Below are 18,436 nucleotides of genomic sequence, written 5' to 3'. Positions count from 1 at the left end.
CATTTTCAACTCATGGTGGGCTTTGCGGGGAGGGGTGGTGTTTCATTGGTCTGCTTAGGGTGCAAGGGTTTGTAGACCCTTGTAACACTGCCCCACCAAAGTGGAAATGGATGGCTCTCCCACACAAGCTCTGGTAGACTCAGGAAGCATAAAGACTCTCATCTGCAGGGTGCAAGTAAAGAGAATAGAGCTCAGCCATGAGAAGTTGGTGAACCTTGTCTATATGTTTGGTAACCAGTGACAATACTCGATCAGCCAGGTCCTATTGATGATCTAACCTGGACATGACAGCATAGAAATGGGAGTATTTCACCGGCTTATTAACACAATGAGGGTAAGTAAATAATCAATTTCAAATAAACCTAAATATATTAGGATCGTGGACCCTTGGGCCGGCTGAGACGGCGGGTGTAGTGCTGTGGGACCCCACAGTGGGCGTCGCAGCTGGGAGGCAGTACTGAGGAGAGACTTCGAAGAGGTCTTAGATGGATCCTATGCGACCAAGGATCAGAAGAGCAGCCTGCCGAGGTATCTGACGATGAGATGGTGCCAAGGAGGTCAGGAGAGACTTCACCCTTGGAAGCCCGAGGTCCCCCCGGGAGGTGCCCGTGAGGACCCGAGCTGCTGGGGCTTAGGAGAAACCTCCGGGTGGGTGAAGAAGAAGTACCTGCGGCAGTGGAGAGAGACGAAACAGAAGTCCAGAACAAGCCAAGGTCGGGAGCCAGAAGTCAGATGTCTAATGCCAAAACCATGGACGGAAGCTGAAGCCGGAGTCATAGAAACATAGAAACATAGAAATGACGGCAGAAGAAGACCAAACGGCCCATCCAGTCTGCCCAGCAAGCTTCACATTTTTTTCTCATACTTATCTGTTTCTCTTTGCTCTTTGGTTCTATTTCTCTTCCACCCCCACCATTAATGTAGAGAGCAGTGATGGAGCTGCAACCAAGTGAAATATCAAGCTTGATTAGTTAGGGGTAGTAGGGGTAGTACAGTGAGATCAGGAGCCAGGAATCAGATGTCGGATGCCAAAATCAGGGACGGAAGCTGAAGCCGGAGTTGAAGAACGAAGCAAGGTCAGGAGCCAGGAATCAGATGTCAGGAACAAGCAGGGACTGGGAAGCAGGAAGCACAACTAGCTACTCGGAAGGGTGAACCTCGTTGCAAGGCGAGGGTTAGCTGTGACTGCCGAGTTAAATAACCCTGCAGTGCCTGATGTCATCAGGAGGCTGTCTTCAGTTTTCCCACGCTGGCCCCTTTAAATCTAGAGCCCCTGCACTTGCGCGCCTAGGGGGAGGGGCCAGCAGTGGATCGTCGGCGGCATCTCCCTCACAGAGAGAACGCTGCGGTAGGCTGCGTCTCGGGCCTGGACAGCTGTGTCTCAGACCTGGACGGCCGGAGGGGAGCTCCTGCGGCCGGGGCGGGCCACGTGGTGAGTGGGGATCCAGGAGCACGGCCCGGGATCATAAAAGTACCCCCCTCCTATGCCTCCTTCCTGGAGGCCGGGGTTTACCTGGATGATCCAGAACCGGCGTTGGATGTGGTGGTCTATGTGGCCAGCCAGGTCAATAAGATCATTCAAGTCGTCCGGGAGATCTCTGGCCGCCAACTCGTCCTGAAGTCGTGGAGAGAGCCCATCCAGGAATATGCCATGCAGGCTATCACTTCTCCAGTTCAGCTCGGCAGCAAGGATCTGAAACTCTACGGCGTACTCTGCCAAGGGACGGTTACCCTGCCGTAGCTGGAGCAATTTGGACGTTGCTGTGGGTCTGCGGGAGGGCTCGTCAAAGATCCGTCGGAAGGACGTGACGAACTGAACTAAGTTGGCTAAGCGGGGATCCTGACGCTGTCATAGGGAAGAGGCCCAAGCCAAGGGCCTCCCATCCAACAGGGAGATAATGTAGCTTGTTTTGATCTGGTCTGTGGAAAACTGCGCTGGTAGCAGGTTGAAGCGGATATAACATTGGTTCAAGAATCCGCAACATAATTTCACGTCCCCTGAATACCGCGAAGGTGCTGGCATCCCTAATGCGGGTGCAGACAGTCCCGCATTAGGGATGGCTACCGGTACTGGGGAACCAGAAGCAGCAGCTCCTTCCACCCGGTCCGCTAACCTCTGCACAGATGCCATCAGCGAGTCGAGGCAAGTTTGCTGCTGTTGCAACCTTTGTGCAATTTCTGGAATGGCTTTCAAGGTCGAGAGGTCCGCCGGGTCCATGGCCTTGAAAACTGTTAGGATCGTGGACCTTTGGGCCGGCTGAGACGGCAGGTGTAGTGCTGTGGAACCCCACAGTGGGCGTCGCAGCCAGGAGGCGGTACTGAGGAGAGACTTCGAAGAGGGCTTCACCACTGGAAGCCCAAGGTCCCCCCAGGAGAAGCCTGTAGGGACCCGGGCCTCTTGGTCTTAGATGGATCCTATGCAACCAAGGATCAGAAGAGTAGCCTGCCGAGGTATCTGATGATGAGATGGCGCCCAGGAGGTCAGGAGAGACTTCACCCTTGGAAGCCCATGGTCCCCCCGGTAGGAGCCCATGAGGACCCGAGCTGCTGGGGCTTAGGAGAAACCTCCGGGCGGGTGAAGAAGAAGTACCTGCGGCAGTGGAGAGAGACAAAGCCAAAGTCCAGAACAAGCCAAGGTCGGGAGCCAGAAGTCAGATGTCGAATGCCAAAACCAGGGACGGAAGCTGAAGCCGGAGTCGAAGAACGAAGCGAGGTCAGGAGCCAGGAATCAGATGTCGGATGCCAAAACCAGGGATGGAAGCTGAAGCCGGAGTCAAAGAATGAAGCAAGGTCAGGAGCCAGGAATTAGATGTCAGGAACAAGCAGGGACCGGGAAGCAGGAAGCACAACTAGCTACTCCGAAGAGTGAACCTCGTTGCAAGGCGAGGGTTAGCTGTGACTGCCAGGTCAAATAACCCGGCAGTGTCTGACGTCATCAGGAGACTGTCTTCAGTTTTCCCGTGCTGGCCCCTTTTTAAATCTAGAGCCCCTGCGCGCACGCGCGCCTAACAGGCAGGGCCAGCAGCGGATCGTTGTCAGCGTCTCCCTCGCTGGGAGAACGCCGCGGTAGGCTGCATCTTGGGCCTGGACGGCCGCGTCTTGGACCTGGACGGCCGGAGGGGAGCTCCCGTTGCTGGGGCGGGCTGTGTGGTGAGTGGGGATCCCGGGATATGGCCCAGGATCGCAATAAAATACATATATTCAACATTGTTTTTTATTAATTTAAACAACTTATATGATAATTTATATCAACATTTCAATTTTTACTAACAAGAAACACATTTTTATATATCCAGTATTTCTATGAAAGAATGTGGAAAATACCATACAAATATAAGCATACAAAAATAAGATATAAAAATAGAGAATATTCTACCATGTATCACACACATCCATACAGAGGTAATAAAATAAAAAATAAAATCTAAATAAATGCAGCTCTACACTAATCACTAAACTCTCTCAAATATGTAATTCCTTCTTGGAAATGCGACCAAAACTCTAATCGAGCTTTTTAATGCATAAATACTTCTTGAAAAAGCGACCAGATCTTCAATCCAGACCATAGATCTTTATATAGGAAATAATCCCCAAGTTTTCATTCTAAGCGTAGATCCTCATTAAGAGCAAAATCTTGACTGGGGCCCAAGTTTCGCCTCAAAAAAATGAGGCTGCTTCAGGGGAACAACTACAAATCAGATATACCAAAAAGTCAAAACATAATATTTAGTAGAGATGTGAATCGTGTCCTCGATCGTCTTAACGATCGATTTCGGCTGGGAGGGGGAGGGAATCGTATTGTTGCCGTTTGGGTGTGTAAACTATCGTGAAAAATCGTTAAAATCGTGAGCCGGCACACTAAACCCCCCTAAAACCCACCCCGACCCTTTAAATTAAATCCCCCACCCTCCCGAACCCCCCCCCAAATGCTTTAAATTACCTGGGGATCCAGTGGTGGTCCAGAACGGCGGCGGTCCGGAACGGCCCCCTCAATAGAATTGTGTTGTCTTCAGCCGGCGCCATTTTTCAAAATGGCCGCCGCAAAATGGCGGCGGCCATAGACAAAAACGATTCGACGGAGGAGGTCGTTCCGGACCCCCGCTGGACTTTTGGCAAGTCTTGTGGGGGTCAGGAGGCCCCCCCCAAGCTGGCCAAAAGTTTCCTGCGAGTCCAGCGGGGTTCCGGGAGCGATTTCTTGCCGCGAATCGTTTTCGTACGGAAAATGGCGCCGGCAGGAGATCGACTGCAGGAGGTCGTTCAGCGGGGGTTCCGGACCGCCGCTGAACGACCTCCTGCACTCGACCTCCTGCCGGCGCCATTTTCCGTACGAAAACGATTCGCGGCAAGAAATCGCTCCCGGAACTCCGCTGGACTCCCAGGAAACTTTTGGCCAGCTTGGGGGGGCCTCCTGACCCCCACAAGACTTGCCAAAAGTCCAGCGGGGGTCCGGAACGACCTCCTCCGTCAAATCGTTTTTGTCTATGGCCGCCGCCATTTTGCGGCGGCCATTTTGAAAAATGGCGCCGGCTGAAGACAACACGATTCTATTGAGGGGGCCGTTCCGGACCGCCGCCGTTCTGGACCACCGCCGGATCCCTAGGTAATTTAAAGCATTGGGGGGGGGTTCGGGAGGGTGGGGGATTTAATTTAAAGGGTCGGGGTGGATTTTAGGGGGTTTTAGTGTGCCGGTTTTCCTGCCCTCCCCCTTCCCCCGATTTACGATTTTTTAACGATAAATCGGGGGAATTGGTATTGTATCGTGGCCCTAACGATTTTTTGACGATTTAAAATATATCGGACGATATTTTAAATCGTCAAAAAACGATTCACATCCCTAATATTTAGACTGAAATCAGTCAGGAAAGATCCCTTGAATGCACTCCTGCATTCGTTCTGCCGATAGGCACCAGGGTTCACTGTTAACCTAAAAAATGTTCAGATATACCTTCATCAGTTAAATCACAAAAGGTAGTAAACCAATATTGTACCCTTTATGTACTCCCGACCAAGGCCCCAATGAAAAAACGTGCCTTCTCAGTAGCTGGTCCTACTCACTGGAACAATCTACCATCGGACCTTCGCCTTGAACCTTGCTTACGGACATTCAAGAAAAAGTTGAAAACCTGGCTATTCACAGAGGCCTTCACCTAAAGTTCCCAAGCTAAAAATAAAGTTATATGCTACCTTAACTGTAACATACATATTTAATGTCCTCCATGCATAATTCTTCAATGCACCACATACTCTATGTTTACCCCTGTTTGTTGAATGCTCACAGTTTATTGAGTTCTATTGTACTTTATTATTATTATTATTTTTATTATTATTATTTTATTATTATTATTATTACTAACATTATTACTTTTATTATATAATTTACATTTGTATTATTTGTTTAATGTTTATTGTTCCATGTACACCATGCCCATGGTATTTCTAATTCTGGTTATCTGTAAACCGAAGCGATATGTACTTGTACATGATCTTTGGTATATAAAAACTTTTAAATAAATAAATAAATAAGACTATCTGGGAAATTAGAATTTCCATTTATCACGAAGGAAAAACTTTCAAAGGCACTTCTGCATCAACATTCCCTACCGATAACGGCACTCGCTTTATCAGGCAAAGAACCTTAAACCACCGAAACTGAACAGAGAAGCAGCTACTTAATCAAAACACTCCAAACAGCAAGAAGCTTTGCAAAATCATAAGCTGTATCAAACTCGCCTAACCAGAACTTCCATGTTGAGGGGCAAGCAATAAGATTATTGTTCAAACTATTTATTGAATTATGTTCTCACTTGGTTACATGTTTTTGATTTGTGCCACCTTGGTACCTTTGGGTTATTATGGGCCTTATTTTCCAATATCGCATTAGGGGGCGTTACCAATGCAAATGAGGCTTCTTTCGTGCAGTGGGGAAACATCGTGTGCGGCGATGTTTTCGCCATTCGCGAAAACATTAGCGTCGCACGCGATGTTTTCCCACTGCACGATGATTCTTTCAGTCTTTTATCACGGTGCACGAGGGGTGGGGATTAGGTATGAGCATCGGGGGTTGGGGGCCACTTTCGCATTCCACATGAGACCTACGGACAGAACAGTGGTCTCTAGTGCAGATTTGCTGGCTGTCGGAGTGAGGACGCTCACTCCAAGAAGTGTGTTGGGCAACGTTCTCTCTACCTAGCTTGATGGACACTCTACCTGGGCAACAACATGCTAGGTGGAGAGAATGTTGGCCAAATCTCCTCTTGGAGTGAGCGTCCTCACTCCGACGGCCAGCAAATCTGCACTAGAGACCACTGTTCAGTCCGTAGGTCTCATGTGGAATGCGAAAGTGGCCCCCAGCCCCCGACGCTCATACCTAATCCCCACCCCGAGTTAGTAGGTGGCCCTCCTATAGGGGTTAAAATACCTATGTAGGGCATAGGCACTATAGTAAGGCGCTCTCTCTCTCTCCTCTCTCTCTCTCTCTCTCTCTCTCTCTCTCTCTCTCTCTCTCTCTCTCTCTCACTCTCTCTCTCTCTCTCTCTCTCTCCCTCCCTCCCTCCCCCCCCCCGGTAATCCTTTTCACGCGGTAAAGTGCTTGGAAAATGAGGCCCTATGTTTGTATTCTTTGATTAAAAACCCAATAAATATACTGAAGAAAAAAAAACATAAGAGGGGCAGCACAAAGCAAACATAGAGGGGCAGCACAAAGCAAACTTAAATGTGAGAGGTATAGAAATGCTCTGAGCATGACCCATTGGAAACCTCATTTAGTAGCCTGTTGCTTACCATATTAACGCCTGTATTCTATGCTAACCAAACTATTAACACACATGTTAAAAACAGCACATTAACATGCAATAAGAGCTCTGGTTAATGTGTAATAGCACATAGACCTCAGATTATCAGCATTTGGATAAAAAGGTTTCTTCTCAGCGGAGTAGTCGTTTCTTTTCCAGAGGATATGAATTTAGAAATCCAGCTTGGGCCTACCTTTAGAAAAAGACAGAATAGCAAATGCTTATAAATAAGTAAGTAAATAAATAAATTGTATTACTCAGATGGGCTGCATCTGTTCGCTTGAAGGAGTATCAGCTAGCAGGTAGGGATGTGCAGAAGCAAAATGTTTATTTCAATTCATCTATTTGTTGTGTAGGTCACTTCCATTCATTTGGTTCATCTGAAACAAAAAAAAAATGGTTATTTAGTCCATTTGTTATTTAATTTCCTACTAAACTCAATGGAGGAAACAATGCAGCCTATTTTAAAATTCAAAATTGGGTTTTTCTAATCAATTTTAATGAAATTTGTGGGTAGACATCATCAGAAGGGGGACGAGAACTCCAAGGCACCAAGACTGTGGCAAAGTGGCACCAAAGGTGGCCTGAATAGCCTGAGGAAAGGAACAAAAGTGCCCCAGCAGTGGCAGGAGTTCTCCAAAACAGCATGAAAGGAGCAAAGCAAGAGTACCAAGAACAACTTTAAGGCTTCAAAAGAGGGTACCGATAACAGTGGCATGAAAGGAGCAAAGTGACATTATGAGTGGGATGAACATCCTAAGGTTTAATTTTCTATACCATCATATCAGTGGGAACCTTCATAATGGTTTACAAACATTTAGCAAGGAAAGTACCATAATGCTATAGGAAGGTACAAAATGATCTAGTAAAGGAATGAACACCTATAATATAATGATATAGTAAAGGAATGAGTAGCCATAATATGTATCAGAGGTAAAGCATTGGTGATAGCATTAAAAATCTAGAATATTGTTGGCTAAATATATAAATATCAGAGGACAATAACAAATCTTAAGTAAGGCACTACAAAGTAGAGATGTGGTTCATCGTGGGTCGGGGGCCCCGAACCCCGAAATTGATTTTCCCCAAACTACGAGGAAAATTAGTTTTCGGGTTTGTACGGGAGGAGGGGCACATTTTATTTTTTTAAATAAAAAATCACCCCAAGCATTAACATTCACTATAATACAACCTCCCCCCCCCCCACCATCCCGATCCCTCCCCAAGACTTACTAACATCCCTGGTGGTCCAGCGGGGTCCCGCGAGGGATTTCTCCCTCCGTGCTGTCATGCTGTCTGGCCTGCCTCGATCCAAATGGCACCGATAGCCTTTGACCCACTATGTCACAGGAGCTACCGGTGCCATTGGTCAGCCCCTGTCACATGACCATCGGTGCCATCTTGTGCCCCTACCATGTGACAGGGGCTGACCAATGGCAACGGTAGCCCCTGTGACATAGTAAGGGCAAAGGCTATCAGCGCCATTTTGATTACTGGCAGCCGACAGTCCGCGTGCAGGAGGTCACTCCCGGACCCCTGCTGGACCACCAGGGACTTTTGGTATGTCTTGGGGGACCCTCCTGACCCCCACAAGACTTGCCAAAAGTCCAGCAGTTGGTATTATTTAATTAAATGCTTTAGAAAACCCTATCAGAATGTTCAACTGAGAAGAAGCACCCTCTATCAGGGAATTCAAAAAAGCGCTTCCTTCTCATGTCACTAATTTGACTGAATTCAACAAGTCAGCTGAGCATACAACTATTGAGATAATTTTAAATCTCTTCGAATCAGACTTATAAAGAATCATTCTCCACCCCACCTTGCCAAATTGTATTGAAATGGGGCTTTATTCACCATGAAAGACTACTTCTTTTACAGGTTCATAAAGGTGCTGAATTCCATTTTGAACTGAAAGGGAAATATACCAAAATGTAGTGTCAGGGGCATGTCAGCTAAGCAAAGTGGCAGCAAAACCCCCCAAGGTATAGCATAAGTGATATAGCAGCAATGCAGAGTGGCAGCAAGACCTCCAAGATGTAGATTCTGCAGTATGGCAGAAAAGATGAATTGCAGCAAGACCCCTGAGTTGTAGAATAAGGTGTATAGCAGCAAAGCAAAGTTGCAGCAATACCTCCAAAGTATAATATGAGGAGCAGAGCAGCAAGACAGGGTGGTAACAAGATCCCAAACGTGCATCCAAAGGGGAATAATAGCCAGGCAGAATGGCAGTAAGACCCCCAAGGTGTAGTGTGAGGAGCAGGGCAGCAAGGCAGAGTTGCAACAAGATCCTCAATGTGTAGCGAAAGGAGAATAATAGCCAGGCAGAGTAGCAGCAAGACCCTCAAGGTATAGCATAAGGAATATAGCAGCAAGGCAGAGTGGCAGCAAGACCACTAAGGTGCAGAGTCTGGGGAATGCCAGCAAGGCTGAGTAATAGCAACACCCCCAAGGGGTAGTATCAGGAGCAGAGCAGCTTCACCTTGATTTCCTATTTGTCTACTTCTCCCACCTTAACTCCATCTTGGCTATTACTTCACTCAGGAATATCTGGTTGCTATAGTTAGTTACCAGTCTCACTGCAATACTTTCAGTGGGCCATGGACTTGAATAGGAAACATAAACAAATAAAATATAATTTTTTTTAAATTTGTGGGCAACCTTCATTCTTTTGAGGGGCCATGAATAAAATGAAAATGGTCTCATTTGTTGAATTTTATCCCTTTGTTTCAAATGAACAAACCTTCCTACTGGCAGGGATATGAGCTGATAAGATTAGATTCAGAATGAGGGAGATGATGATCAGCATTGCCAAATGAAGACAATTGAAACAATTCAGAGTATAATATTGACTGGTTAGATAAAGTATAGATGAGAAAGAACACTGCCTAAGTTAACATTAAAAATAATTTAAAGATAGGTTTTTGGGTATAATAAAATTCAATAATAATTGAGAATATGTGAACACATTTACCCAGAGTTTAAATAAAGTAAATGAAATTGGCACAATATTTCCTAAGAATAATTCTGGTATTGCTACAGAAATACATTGAGGCAGAAGAAGTATAAATGTTTCAGCGCATTCAGAGAATAACATGGAAGGAGGATCTGAAGCTATTTCAAATGTTCAATTCAGTACCACTGGGAGATAATCATCTTCAGGGAAAGCATCTGAATAGATTTCAATGGAGGAAACTGGCTTTTTATGATGAGCTCCCAATTCTGAGATTGAACCTCAAAAAGGAACAATTATTAGAAAAGGCAACAGAAAATGAGGCTTGAAGTGCCGGAATAACATAGTGCCTGCAGGAGACTTTAATTATCCAGAGATTAAGTGGGCAAGAGATGCTAGCAGAGAACAGAGAAAAATGCTAAATGTGCTTCTTTTCTGAGATAAAGACAGAAATTAAATGGACAGAGGAAGGGCTGAAGAGGGAATGCTAGTCTGAGCTCAGATAGTGAAAGAGGCGTAAGATTAATAGAACACGAAGATGATGATGACGATAAGATTGAAACTTTACAAGTTATGAACCAACATGGAAACATACTTTTCATGTAATTTCAGAAAAGCTAATTTTAGGGTTATAGCAGAGGAGCATAAGTTTTGTTTTTTGACTGTGCCAGAGGAGTGACATAACAGGCGTATCTGCAGTGTGTGGAGTGAGCCCTCATACTGCATAACAAAAGTTCAACTCCATTAGGTACAATATAAGAAAAATATCACAGACTGAATATATCCAGTCATTTGGCCATGTACATGGATCAGGAACTTTGCATTTCTGCTAACAGTATTTGGAAGCTACGAATGGCAGTGTGTGGAGGAATTAATTATCTGTGTAACCCAGAGGACTTGATTAGCTAAAGGATATAGCTACCTTATTTGAGAGCTAGGCGACCAGATCAGATTGTCCAAAAATTCTGCCTTGCTCTCCTCCCTGTTCCCCCTCCCACCCTCCCAACATAGCTGTTATTCGCTAGGCAGTATTTTTGTTAGGGAGCTATTTTTAGCTGCTTTGAAAGTATGGTGTTCCTGAGGGCATGGTTAAGCTGGGGAAGAAACATAGAAGCTTGTTTACTAACCTGCATTACTGCTAACAAAGAGTTTAAGCTGCTTTAGAACAGCATTACCATGCGTTAGTAAATAAAGTATAAGCATTTACGCGGATTTCCACACTAAAATACAAATGAGATTTTAATATAACAAACATATGCAAATCAGCATTTTAACACCATGGCTTGGATAAATTACATTAATATTGTGGTTCCTCAAAAGTTGACTACAGCTGAAGAGCTATTGTTAGTTTTCTGTGGCTGAGATTGTTAAAAGGGACAGTTAGCCCCTTCTTGCCCTCCTCTTCAGAGGTAAATCAAACCACCCCAAGCACATCTGTCCCTAGTTCTGCTTCCAAGCACAATCCTCTCCCTCCCTTCAGCCCTGCCCCAGTCTTTAAAACCTGAATATCAAAAAATATATTTCCCCTCTGAAGATCCCTCATCTTGACTCCATCTTACCCCATGAAGCCTCTGAGTCCTGCAGCAATCTCTAGTCACTTCTGCCCTGCTGGTGCCATAATTCAAAATGGCACCAGCTGATTCAAGGCTCCCCTTTGCTCCACAGCTGAGATGTAAAGGGAAGCCTCTAGTCAGTCATTTTCATTTTGAATTATGGCACTTGCAAAACCTGAGTGACTGGGAATTACTTCTGCCAGCTTTGGGACCTGAAGTTTCTTTGAGGTAAGGGGGGAGGGGGTTTGGACATGGGCTAGTGGGAGGGGGTATAGAAGGATTAACTTGCCTGCCTGGTGCAAAGGCGATGGACCTCATGCGTCACCTAGATAAGATTTTAGACAGTTCTGGGGCAGAGCCGGTTACCGTGGATAAATGTGGGCATCATTGACATAGGAAGGTGTGGTAAAGAGGTTCTGGAAGTTTAATTTAGGCTCTTAGGAAGAAAGTTGAAATCTAGAATCTCCAGGGTATGAATCTCTGAAATGCTCCCTGTTCCACATGCAGGACCCCAGAGGCAGGCAGAGCTCTAGAGTCTCAATGTGTGGATGAGATGATGGTACAGAGAAGAGAGTTATAATGTTTTTTAGGAGCTGGGACACATTTTGGGAAAGGGGAAGCCTACTCCAAAAGGATGGACTCCACCTTACCAAAGGTGGAACTATGTTGCTGGCACTAACCTTTCAAGGTATGATAGAGAAGTTTTTAAACTAGAACGTGGGGGAAAGCTGACAATCGCTCAACAGCATATTGTTCAGAGGGAAGTATCTTTAAAGGATACTAAAATAGCAGAGGCGATAGGGCATCCCAATAGAGATATTCCAATAAAAGCCCTGGTGCTGCCTTGTATCAGAAAGGTCTCCTGGTTGGAGAGTACCATCCTGGTGTAGCAGGAAGTGATCCTGTGGCAAGGACCTACTCTCTAGGTGATGCATAATCCTCTCACACTGAGGATGAGTCTCCCATGGCTACAGCCCAGGAGGGAAGGGTTAGGTCGGCCATCATAGTTGGTGATTTGATTATTAGAAATGTAGATAGCTGGGTGGCTGATGGACATGAGGACCACCTGGTAACTTGTCTGCCTGGTGCGAATGTGGTGGACTCACACCTCACCTAGATAGGATTAAAGACAGTGCTGGGGAGAAGCCGGCTGTCATGGTACATGTGGGAAACAATGACTTAGGAAAATGTGCGAGGGAAGTTCTGGAAGCCAAATTTAGGATTTTAGGTAGAAAGCTGAAATCCAGAACCTCTAGGGTACTATTCTCTGAAATGCTCCCTGTTCCTTGTGCAGGCCCCAGAGGCAGGCAGAGCTCCGGAGTCTCAATGCGTGGATGAGACTATGGTGCAGGGATGAGGGATTCAATTTTGTAATGAACTAGACAACCTTTTGGGGAAGGGGGAACTTTACCAGAGTGGAACCAGGCTGCTGGCACTAACATTTAAAAAGGAAATAGAGCAGCTTTTAAACTTGAACAAGGGGGAAAGCCAATAGTCACTCAGAAGTGCATGGTTCGGAGGAAGGTATCTTCAAAGGATACTACTGAAACAGGAGAGTTAGGGCACCCCAAAAGAGAGGTTTCAATAAAAGCAAAAGTAGTCCATATACCTATAAGTAGAGAATCACCTAAGCTAAAAGATTCCAAATTATCCCTATTTGCTGAAAAGCAGTTTGTTAATAAAAACAAAAAACACACTTTGAAATGTCTGTATGCCAATGCTCGAAGTCTAAGAAATAAGATGGGAGAATTAGAGTGTGTAGCAGTGTTTAATGAGATTGACATAATTGGCATCAGAGAGACCTGGTGGAAGGAAGATAACCAAAGGAACAGTGCTATATCAGGGTACAAATTATATCCCAATGATAGGGAGAATCATCTTGGTAGTGGTGTGGTACTTTATGTCCGGGAGGGCATAGAGTCCAACAGGATAAAGATCATACAAGAGACTACATGCTCAGTAGAATCTATATGGGTAGAAATCCCATGTGTATTGGGTAAGAGTATAGCGATAGGAGTATACTACAGTCCACATGACCAAAATGATCAGACATGATGAGATGCTAACAGAAATCAGGGAAGCTAACCAATTTGGCAGTGCAGTAATAATGGGAAATTTCAATTACCGCCAATGTTAACTGGGTAAATGTAACCTCAGGACATGCTAGAGATGTAAAGTTTCTGGATGGAATAAACGATTGCTTCATGGAGCAATTGGTTCAGGAACCAATAAGAGAGGAGCTATTTTAGATGTAATTCTTTACGGAACACAGGATTTGGTGAGAGAGGTAATGGTGGTGGGGCCACTTGGCAATAGTGCTCATAACTTGATCAATTTTGAACTTATAACTGGAAGGGGGACAATATGTAAATCTACAACTCTAACACTAAATTTTCAAAAGAGAAACTTTGATAAAATGAGGAAAATAGAAAAAAAACTGGTGTAGCTGCAAAGGTTAAAAATGTACAAGCGTGGACATTGTTTAAAAATGCAATGTATTCCACACATTATAGGTGGAAGGAAGGCCAAACGATTACCGGCATGGTTAAAAAAGTGAGGTGAAAGAGGCTATTTTAGCCAGAAAAACATTCTTCAAAAATTGGAAGGACCCATCTGAAGAAAATAGGAAAAAGCATAAACATTTTCAAGTTAAGTGTAAAACATTGATAAGACAGGCTAAGAGAGAATTTGAAATTAAATTGGCCATAAGGCAAAAACTCATAATAAAAACTTTTAAAAATATATCCAAAGCAGGAAACCTGTGTGGGAGTCGGTTGGACCGTTAGAAGTCTGAGGGGCTGTTAAGGAAGACAAGACCATTGCAGAAAGACTAAATTAATTCTTTGCTTCTGTGTTTACTAATGAGGATGTTGGGGAGATACCGGTTCCAGAAATGGCTTTCAAGGGTGATGAGTCAGATAAACTGAACCAAACCACTGTGAACCTGGAAGATATAGTAGGCCAGATTGACAAGCTAAAGAGTGGCAAATCACCTGGACCAGTTGGTAAGTACCCCAGGGTTCTGAAGGAACTAAAAAATTAAATTTCAGATCTAGTAGTTAAAATTGTAACCTATCATTAAAATCATCCATTATACCTGAAGACTGGAGGGTGGCCAATGTAACCTCAATATTTAAAAAGGGCTTCAGGGATGATCCGGGAAACTATAGACCAGTGGAAACTATTCTAAAGATCAAAATCAGAGCATATAGAAAGACTTGGTTTAATGGAACACAGTCAGCATGGATTTACCCAGGGGAAGTCTTGCCTCGCAAATCTACTTCATTTTTTTGAAGGGGTTAATAAACACGTGGATAAAGGTGAACCGGTAGATGTACAGTGCACCCTTGAGTTACAACCGGCTTGACATATGAACAACTTGGGTTACAACCAAAATTTTAGTTTTGAGTTACAACCAAAGTCTTGAGTTACAACCTGAATGCTGGCCAAGGCCATGTGTATCCGCTCGTGCATGTGGTCGCTTCTAATTGGGTGTTTTTTTCTGTCAATCGCGTTTTTTGGGCTTGGTGGGTGGGGCTTCTGCTCTGCTGTTGCAGTGATTGGCTGCTGCTGCTGCCAATAAGGCCTGTCCATCTCAGGCGCACCCAGAGGTGCACATGTTCACAGGAGCACATAGGCAGACCCGGCACGGCATTGCAGCAAGCAACAGCATCACTGGTGACCAAGGAAGCTTCTGTGCAGCAGCAGAAAGGGAGTGTAGTACTCAGCTGGCTACAGCAAGTTATCAGGAGGGGAGGAATGAGTATGCTGGGAGGGGGAAATGAGTGTTTGGAGGCCAGAGATGTACTCTGAGGGGGTGGAGAGGGGGGAATCCTCCCCCTCCTCCCTTCCTGCAAGCCAAAGAAGCCAACTTGAATGGTGAGTACAGTATGAAATTGTTGTTTCTGGTAGGCTAGGTACATTTTATAACTTTTTGGTGAGTACACTAAGAAAACTATAGGTGTTTCTGGTAATTATGCACATTATACAACCCTTTTTTATTATGGAAATGTTAGGTAAGGGGTGCTTTGGGAGGTTCGGAATGCATTATGGGTATTTCCATTATTTCTTATGGAAAAAAATAGTCTTGACTTACAACCAACTTGAGTTACAACCAACCCTCTGGAACAAATTGAGTTCGTAAGTCAAGGGTCCACTGTATTTGGATTTTCAGAAGGCATTTTACAAAGTCCCTCATGAGAGGCTTCTAAGAAAATTAAAAAGTTGTGGGATAGAAGGCGATCTCCTTTTGTGGATTGGAAACTGGTTAAAAGATAGGAAACAGAGAGTAGAAGTAAATGGTCAATTTTCTCAGTGGAAAAGGGTAAACAGTGGAGTGCCTCAGGGATCTGTACTGGGACTTGTGCTTTTTAATATATTTATAAATGATCTGGAAAGGAATACAATGAGTGAGGTTATCAAATTTGCAGATGATACAAAATTAGTCAGAATAGTTAAGAACATAAGAACATGTCATACTGGGTCAGACCAAGGGTCCATCAAGCCCAGCATCCTGTTTCCAACAGTGGCCAATCCAGGCCATAAGAACCTGGAAAGTACCCAAAAAACTAAGTCTATTCTATGTTACAGTTGATAGTAATAGCAGTGGTTATTATCTAAGTCAACTTAATTAATAGCAGGTAATGGACTTCTCCTCCAAGAACTTATCCAATCCTTTTTTAAACACAGCTATACTAACTGCACTAACCACATCTTCTGGCAACAAATTCCAGAGTTTAATTGTGCATTGAGTGAAAAAGAACTTTCTCCGATTAGTTTTAAATGTGCCACATGCTAACTTCATGGAGTGCCCCCTAGTCTTTCTATTATCCGAAAGAGTAAAAAAACGATTCACATCTACCCCTTCTAGACCTCTCATGATTTTAAACACCTCTATCATATCCCCTGTCAGCCGTCTCTTCTCCAAGCTGAAAAGTCCTAAAATCTTTAGTCTTTCCTCATAGGGGAGCTGTTCCATTCCCCTTATCATTTTGGTAGCCCTTCTCTGTACCTTCTCCATTGCAATTATATCTTTTTTGAGATGCGGCAACCAGAGTTGTACACAGTATTCAAGGTGTGGTCTCACAATGGAGCGATATAGAGGCATTATGACATTTTCCGTTTTATTCACCATTCCCTTTCTAATAATTCCTAACATTCTGTTTGCTTTTTTGACTGCCGCAGCACACTGAACCAACGATTTCAATGTGTTACCCACTATGACGCCTAGATCTCTTTCTTCGGTAGTAGCACCTAATATGGAACCTAACATTGTGTAACTATAGCAAGGGTTATTTTTCCCTATATGCATCACCTTGCACTTATGCACATTAAATTTCATCTGCCATTTTGATGCCCAATTTTCCAGCCTCAGAAGGTCTTCCTGCAATTTATCACAATCTGCTATTGATTTAACTACTCCGAACAGTTTTGTATCATCCACAAATTTGATTACCTCACTTGTCGTATTTCTTTCCAGATCACTTATAAATATATTGAAAAGTAAGGGTCCCAATACAGATCCCTGAGGCACTCCACTGTCCACTCTCTTCCACTGAGAATATTGTCCATTTAATCCTATTCTCTGTTTCCTGTCTTTTAGCCAGTTTGTAATCCACGAAAGGACATCACCACCTATCCCATGACTTTTTATTTTTCCTAGAAGCCTCTCATGAGGAACTTTATCAAATGCCTTCTGAAAATCCAAGTACACTACATCTACCGGTTCACCTTTATCCACATGTTTATTAACTCTTCAAAAAAGTGAAGCAGATTTGTGAGTCAAGACATGCCTTGGGTAAAGCCATGCTGAATTTGTTCCATTAAACCATGTCTTTCTATATGTTCTGTGATTTTGATGTTTAGAACACTTTCCACTATTTTTCCTGGCACTGAAGTCATGCTAACTGGTCTGTAGTTTCCCGGATCGCCCCTGGAGCCATTTTTAAATATGGGGGTTACATTAGCTATCTTCCAGTCTTCAGGTACAATGGATGATTTTAATGATAGGTTACAAAGTTTTACTAATAGGTCTGAAATTTCATTTTTTTAGTTCCTTCAGAACTCTGGGGTGTATACCATCCGGTCCAGGTGATTTACTTCTCTTAAGTATGTCAATCAGGTCTACCACATCTTCAAGGTTCACTGTGATTTGGTTCAGTCCATCTGAATCATTACCCATGAAATCCTTCTCCAGTACGGGTACCTCCCCAACATCCTCTTCAGTATACACCGAAGCAAAGAAATCATTTAATCTTTCCGCGATGGCCTTATCTTCTCTAAGTGCCCCTTTAACCCCTCGATCATCTAACGGTCCAACTGACTCCCTCACAGGCTTTCTGCTTCTGATATATTTAAAAAAGGTTTTACTGTGAGTTTTTGCCTCTACGGACAACTTCTTTTCAAATTCTCTCTTAGCCTGTCTTATCGATGTCTTATATTTAACTTGCCAAAGTTTATGCATTATCCTAGTTTCTTCTGTTGGATCCTTCTTCCAATTTTTGAATGAAGATCTTTTGGCTATATTAGCTTCTTTCACCTCCCCTTTTAACCATGCCGGTAATCGTTTTGCCTTCTTTCCACCTTTCTTAATGTGTGGAATACATCTGGATTGTGCTTCTAGGATGGAATTTTTTTTAACAATGACCATGCCTCTTGCACACGTTTTACTTTTGTAGCTTCTCCTTTCAGTCATAAGCGGACTGTGGTTAATTGCGGAGGACCTTGCAAGATTGAAGATTGGGCATCCAAATAGCAGATGAAATTTAATGTGGACAAGTGCAAGGTGATTCATATAGGGAAAAATAACCCATGCTGTAGTTACATGTTGTTAGGTTCCATATTAGGAACTACCACTCAGGAAAACGATCTAGTTATCATAATGGAAAATATATTGAAATTGTCGACTCAGTGTGCTGCAGCAGTCAAAAAAGCAAACAAAATATTATGAATTATTAGGAAGGGAATGGTGAATAAAACGGAAAATGTCATAATGACTCTGTATTGCTCCATGGTGAGACCGCACCTTTAGTACTGTGAATAATGCTGGTTGCCGCAAATCAAAAAAGATATAGTTGCACTGGAGAAGGTACAGAGAAGGGAGGCCAAAATAATAAAGGGGATGGAATGTCTCCTCTATGAGG

Source organism: Rhinatrema bivittatum, chromosome 5, assembly GCF_901001135.1.
Source record: "Rhinatrema bivittatum chromosome 5, aRhiBiv1.1, whole genome shotgun sequence".
NCBI classification, from domain to species: Eukaryota; Metazoa; Chordata; class Amphibia; order Gymnophiona; family Rhinatrematidae; genus Rhinatrema; species Rhinatrema bivittatum.
Note: the sequence above shows the minus strand (reverse complement) of the source record.